Below are 6,923 nucleotides of genomic sequence, written 5' to 3'. Positions count from 1 at the left end.
TGGTAATTAATTTAGTAAGTCTTTGTTGCACCATTTACAGTCTATATAGAATGAAAGCTGAAATTTCTAAAGGGGCTGGGAAGACTCCTGATTTAGGAGTCAAGCTCGGCAGGAGGAATCTTAAGTGGAAAGGCAAATGGAAAAATGGGCCAAATTTTAAAGGAATTTTCTGACCCCATAATCTGTGAATTCCCAACTAAAAAGAAGAAATAGTGTTGCAGGCAGGGGGAGGGGGAGCGTGTTCGGAAAGTGATCGGGTTGCATTCGGTTGGGAGAGCCGTGGGTGGCTTGGTGCCGAACAATGATCCAAAATGGGATCCAAACAGTGGTGAGGGAAGAAAATTTATCAGGGAATATCAGGAATTGTTAGTAAAAATTAGGACTAGAATGCCCAAAACGTTAAATTGGTCAAAATTGTATTCAGTCAAACAAGGAAACTACAAATGGGACCAAAACCAGGAAATTACTGACAAGTAGATTTTTCAGAATTACCGAAGGCACGGAACTACAAGTATCTTTAGTGTATGTGTGCACTTTTCAGGCTAGCCTGAGCCATGCGCCCCGCGCCGCTGCTCGAGCTCCTGCTCTGGGTGCCGCTGCTCTGGGCGCCGCCAGTGCGCGGCTTCCGCCACAGTATCCACTGGAACGGCAGCAACCCCAAGTTCCTGCTAGACGACTATTCCATCCAAGTGGCCATCAATGACTACCTAGACATTTACTGCCCGCACTACAAGGGGGCAGTGCCCGCCGGCCAGGCAGAAACCTTCACGCTTTTCATAGTAAATCGGGAAGGTTATCGCGGCTGCTACGAAACCCCTGGCGCCCTCATGCGCTGGAAGTGCAACCAGCCCCGGGCTCCCTTCAGGCCCGTCCGCTTCTCCGAAAAGATCCAGCGTTTTACCCCCTTCCCACTCGGCTTCGAGTTCCAGCCCGGAGAGACCTACTACTACATCTCCGTGCCCAGCCCCGAAAGTGCCGGGCGGTGCTTAAAGCTGCGCATCACCGTCTGCTGCCAAGGCACCACGCCAAAGCCGGTAACAAAGGTGTCCAATTCGCAGCCTCAAAAGCGCAAGGAGCCCGAAAATGCGGTGCCTGCCCGGGGCACCGCAGTCCCATCGCAGTCCTGTAGCTCGTGCCTGGCGTTCTCTTTGGTGATGCTATTAATTGCTCTTAATTCTTGAACTAATTAATTGGTGCAAGATCTGGGGGCAATTAATAATATTGCCAAGGACATTCACTCAGTAGTTGCCAATCCATATACCTTGTTAACATCTGTGTCAAAAAAATTTAAATAGTTTTCTGTTATTAATTTAAAAAAAAAAAAAAAAATGTTTTCTCCTGCATCCCTCTGGCATTCGAAAGTAGGAAATATTTTGCATTCAAGTAGGAAAGTCCTGACACTAAAAGAAAAAGACAGCTCACCTGGTCCCGGCTGCCTCAAGGTTTTAAATAATCCTACGATATTTGGAAATCAATTGGCAAAGGAATTAAAAGATTGGAAGACTGCTAAGGTAAGAGAGTCACCATTCTCTTATGTCATTCTCCAGTATGTAGATGATATTTTTCCTAGCAGCAGAGCTACCGGGTGTCAAGAAAAACGTACAACTGATAAAATCAAGTGTGGTTTATCTTGGATGCGAAATCATGCAAGGACAAAGGAAAAAGGCCTTTGAAGGCTTAGGCCTCCCAGATCTAAACAAAGAATTTCAGTTATATGTGAATGAAAGGCAAAAGTTAGCACTCGAAGTGCTGACTCCAGAGACTTGGATCCTGGAAATGCCCGGTAAAGTATTTTTCAAAACAACTAAATTCAGTCAGTGCTGGATGGCCGTCATGCTTGCGGGCAGTTACGGCCACGGTGATCCTCATCCGGAAAGCCAAAAAATTGACTTTGGGAAAAAAATTAAAAGTATTTGTGCCTCACATAGTACTGGCAGTTCTGGAGCAAAAAAGGGGGGGTCATTGGCTTTTGTCCAGCAGGATGCTACAATGCCAAGCAATCCTGAGAGAACAGAATGATGTAAAACTGAAAATGACTAATCATGTTAACCCAGCAGAATTTCCCCGCAGCAAGTAAAAGGAAGGAAAGTTGGTACATGATTGCATGGAAGTGATTGAACAAGTACATGCAAGCAGAATCGATTTAAAGGTTGCTCCAATGGAAAACCCGGATTGGGAACTGTTTACTGATGGATCCAGTTTTGTGGAAAATGGAACCAGGTATGCAGGGTATGCTGTAACCACAGTAAAACAGTGGAAAAAGCAAAAGCCCTGACTCCCGGAACCTCAGCCCAACGAGCAGAAATTATTGCATTAACAAGAACTTTGGAATTAAGTGAGAGAAAAAAAAAGGGGGGTAAACATATGGACTGATTCTGGATATGCTTTTGGAGGTGTACATATTCATGGAGCTCTATGTATTACTCCAAAGGCGTATTTTAAATCAGTGGTTGTAATGCATGTTAAAGGACATCAAAAGGAAAATAAAAATCTACAAAGAAAACCGGATGGCAAATTGGACGGCTCGAGAAGTAGCCAGAGAAGTATGGACTCAAATGGCTTTAGTACCAACTAAGGTGAGCCCAGTAACTCCACATTTATTACAGGAACCTAAGTACTCCCCAGACGACGAAAAACTGGCATCACTGCTGCTGGCTCAGAAGAATAAAGTTGGATGGTATGTAACCGCAATGGGACAAGTTGTAGTGCCTGCCAGAATCATAAAAGCAATTCTGGAAACAGAACACAATAAATGCCATTGGGGAGCAGAGGATTTGGTAAAATTTCTGAAAAGAGAAGTAATTTCTAACCAGATGTTAACATTGTCAAAAAGGGTGAATGCTATGTGCTCAACCTGTTTGAAAATAACCCAATAGTTAGAAAATATGCCACCGGAAGATCCAGTGCATGACATTTAACCAAGTGTTTAGGTCTAATATAAAATTCTCGCACTAGCATTTGGCAAAGGTTCTTTATTAGAATAAAAGTTACCTTTGCGTTTCTACTCCCTCAGGTACAACTTGGGTTCCTACCAAACATGATACCAGAATGGGAACAAAACTCAAAGATTCGCCAGCTACGAAATAAATTGTTTTTACAAGACGCAGTTTTTGAACTCCAGCAAGTTACTGGTAAACCAATCAACATTAATTGGGACCGTCCGGACATTTCAATAGCCACTAGACTATTAGATAATTGTGAACAATCTATAATTAACAAAAATCTAAATTTGCAGATAAGAAAGTGCTGGAACTGCAAAGGAAAAAAGTGTACTGGTAAAGCGCTAGTATTGTTACATTGTGGAAAGTGTCACTCTACAGTTATAAAATCTCAGTGGGGTATGTCACAACCTTTGTGTACTGCTTGCTCTTGAAGAAATCGTGCCCTAACCTGGCAAACAGAACTGAAAACAGCAACGGGAGCCCGCAACACGAGGGAAGCCCTGTTGTTAGTAGAAAACAGGGCCAATTTATATAGAATACATTGTAAGTGGAGAATACAGAACACTGTGAGAAACATAAAAGATTGGAGAAAAAGTAAAATATTGGGATATTGTTGTGAAAAAGATACTATTGAATTAATACGTACCGAGCTTAGGGAAAACCTACCTTCTATAAATTCAGAAATAACCAAAGTCATATTTGGCATTGAAACACTTGATATAAAATAATCGAAAAAAACAGTATGGCAGAGTTACACAGTGATACCGTTTTTGAACATAAACGAGAAAAAAAAAAGGAAAAAAAAAAAAAAAAAAAAAAAAAAAAAAAAAAAAAAAAAAAACCACCAAAAACCACACTTCTTTTGTTCAGTATTAGTCTCCGCTACTAGCCCTTTTAGAACTTGTCTAGTAAAAATGCCAGACTTTAAAAATCTTAACAAACTTTGCACTACTTAACATCTGAATGAGTTTCGTCCATAATACAGTACATTCTGTTAATTGTAGTCTTAATATTAATTATCTGGTTAGTGTATAAGTGTGTTTTAGGAGTTATTGAAAGAGAAACCAGACACACCAGAAGGGTAATAAAAGCTTTGACAAGAACCAACAAGATGCACCTATCTCCTCCGAAGTATGAAGTTGCTATCAGGCAAGAAAATCCAGCATTTGAAAAGGAATCCAGCATTTGAAAAGAAATCCAGCATTTGAAAGACCCGATGATAATGAAGAATTGAGCATCCTTGCAGAAAACTGAAGAATGCTCAAAAGGGGGGAAATGTTGCCATTTGATATAACAAATTGTATTAAAGTAATAATAAACCTTAGTAATTGACATTAGTTGACATTAGTAGTAGTTATGCTAAGGCTTAGTAGGCCGCATGTAACCGGCAGATGAACTTTATAGCAAATTTTGTAATGCAAGCAGTATAGTTGTGAAATAATTACTTATCTTAAGGAGTGTATCCATTTATCTAAAGAATGCACCTTTTGGCAGAATCTTAAATGTCAGAGAGATTATGGTACCAGGTATCAAAAATGTGGTAAGAATCTGTTAAGATGAAGAAATCGTGTAAAGAAGCATATTAAAACCCTGTGAATTTTCTGTCAAAGGGGGCTCTGTCTTTGGACGCTAGTCCACGGGCTCCCGAGGCCTCAATAAAGCACCGCATAAACAACTTCGGTTGTTTGTGTTTTCTTCGGATCGGGCAACATAGTGACAATCTCAGTCTCGGTGCTGGTGCTGCTTCCGGTGCTGGTCCCAGAGTGCTCGAAGTTCAAAACTAAGTCTCAGTGCTGGTTCTGGTGCTCGTCCCAGAGTGCTCATAGTGCCAATCTCAGTCTCGGTGCTGAATCCAATGACGGTGCTGGTCCCGGAGTGCTATTAGTGCCAATCTCAGTCTTGGTACTGCTTCTGGTTCTGGTGCTGGTCCCAAGGTGCTCAAAGTGCCAATCTCCGTCTCGGTGCTGGTTGGGATGCCGGTGCTGCACCCGGAGTGCTCATAGTGCCAATCTCAGTCTCAGTGCTGGGTTTGGCGCTGGTCCCAGAGTGCTCATAGGGCCAATCTCAGTCTCGGTGCAGATTCCGGTGCCGTTGCTGGTCCCACAGTGCTCATAGTGCCAATCTCAATCTGAGTGCGGGTTCAGATGTCGGTGATGTTCCAGGAGTGGTCATAGTGCCAACCTCAGTCTCGGTGCTGGTTCTGGTGCCGGTGCTGGTGTCAGAGTGCTCCAAGTGCCAATCTCAGTCTAGGTGCTGGTTCTGGTGCTCATAGTTCCAATCTCAGTCTCAGTGCTGGTTGTGGTGCTGGTCCCAGACTGCTCATAGTGCCAATCTCAGTCTCGGTGCTGCTTCTAGTGCCTGTGCTGGTCTCAGAGTGCTCCAAGTGCCAATCTCAGTCTAGGTGCTGGTTCTGGTGCCGCTCTCTGTCTCAGCCCCGGAGTTGTACCGCTCCCAGTCCCAGAATTATTTCGAGGCTGGTCCCACTGTTGTTGCTGGTATCAGTCTTTGTCCCAGTAACCAGTTCTGTATGGGTACCAGTCTCGATGCTGGTTCTGTTTTCAGTCTTGGTCTCAGTCACATTCGCAGAGTGTTTCTGGTCCCAGAGTTGGTTCCGGTGCCAGTGCTGGTCCCAGAGTGCTCATAGGGCCAATCTCAGTCTCGGGGGTGGTTCCGGTGCCAGTGCTGGTCCTAGAGTGCTCGTAGTTTCAATCTCAGTCTCAAAGCTGGTCCTGGTGCCGCTCTCAGTCTCAGCCCCATAGTTGTACCACTCCCAGTCCCAGAATTCTATCGAGGCCCTTCCCTGTGTTGTTGCTTGTATCAATCTTTGTCCCAGTAACCAGTCCTGTATGGATACCAGTCTCGGTGCTGGTTCTGTTTTCAGTCTTGGTCTCTGTCACATTCACAGAGTATTTATGGTCCCAGAGCTGGTTCCGCTGCCAGTGCTTTTCCTGAAAAGTGCTCATAGTGCCAATCTCAGTCTCGGTGCTGATTCCAATGACGGTGCTGGTCCCGGAGTGCTATTAGTGCCAATCTCAGTCTTGGTACTGGTTCTGGTTCCGGTGCTGGTCCCAAAGTGCTCAAAGTGCCAATCTCAGTCTCGGTGCTGGTTCGGATGCCGGTGCTGGACCCGGAGTGCTCATAGTGCCAATCTCAGTCTCATTACTGGGTCTGGCGCTGGTCCTAGAGTGCTCATAGTGCCAATCTCAGTCTCAGTGCAGATTCTGGTGCTGGTCCCAGAGTGCTCATAGTGCCAATCTCAGTCTCGGCGCTGGTTCCGGTGACGGTGCTGGTCCCAGAGTACTCATGGTGCCAATCTGAGTCTCGGTGCTTGTTCGGATACCGGTGGTTGCTTCGGAGTGCTCACAGTGCCAATCTCAGTCTCAGTGCTGGGTCTGGTGCTGATCCCGGTGTGCTCATAGTACCAATCTCAGTCTCGGTGCTGGTTCTGGTGCCGGTGCTGGTCCCACAGTTCTCGTAGTGCCAATCTCAGTCTCAGTGCTGGTTGTGGTGCTCGTCCCAGACTGCTCATAATGCCAATCTCAGTCTCGGTGCTGCTTCTACTGCCTGTGCTGGTCTCAGAGTGCTCCAAGTGCCAATCTCAGTCTAGGTTCTGGGTCTGGTGCCGCTCTCAGTCTCAGCCCTGGAGTTGTACCGCTCTCAGTCCCAGAATTCTTTCGAGGCTGGTCCCTGTGGTGTTGCTGGTATCAGTCTTTGTCCCAGTAACCAGTTCTGTATGGGTACCAGTCTCGATTCTGGTTCTGTTTTCAGTCTTGGTCTCAGTCATATTCACAGAGTGTTTCTGGTCCCAGAGTTGGCTCCGGTGCCAGTGCTGGTCCCAGAGTGCTCATAGTGCCAATCACATTCTCGGTGCTGATTCCAATGACGGTGCTGGTCCCGGAGTGTTATTAGTTCCAATCTCAGTCTTGGTAAAGGTTCTGGTTCTGGTGCTGGTCCCAAAGTGCTCATAGTGCCAATCTAAGT

At 45.3% G+C, this 6,923-nt stretch overlaps 1 pseudogene across 1 annotated transcript; it reads left to right on the top strand.

Moving 5' to 3' along the window:
- Positions 1-554: 554 nt before the first annotated feature.
- On the top strand, positions 555-1,151 carry LOC306815594 (ephrin-A4 pseudogene; annotated as a pseudogene). The gene has a single exon. The product of its transcript is annotated as an ephrin-A4 pseudogene (transcript).
- Positions 1,152-6,923: the final 5,772 nt, after the last annotated feature.

The sequence above is a fragment of the Erithacus rubecula genome (genome assembly GCF_903797595.1).
Source record: "Erithacus rubecula genome assembly, contig: scaffold_166_arrow_ctg1, whole genome shotgun sequence".
Lineage (NCBI taxonomy): Eukaryota > Metazoa > Chordata > Aves > Passeriformes > Muscicapidae > Erithacus > Erithacus rubecula.
Note: the sequence above shows the minus strand (reverse complement) of the source record. Positions and strands in the feature narration are given on the sequence as shown.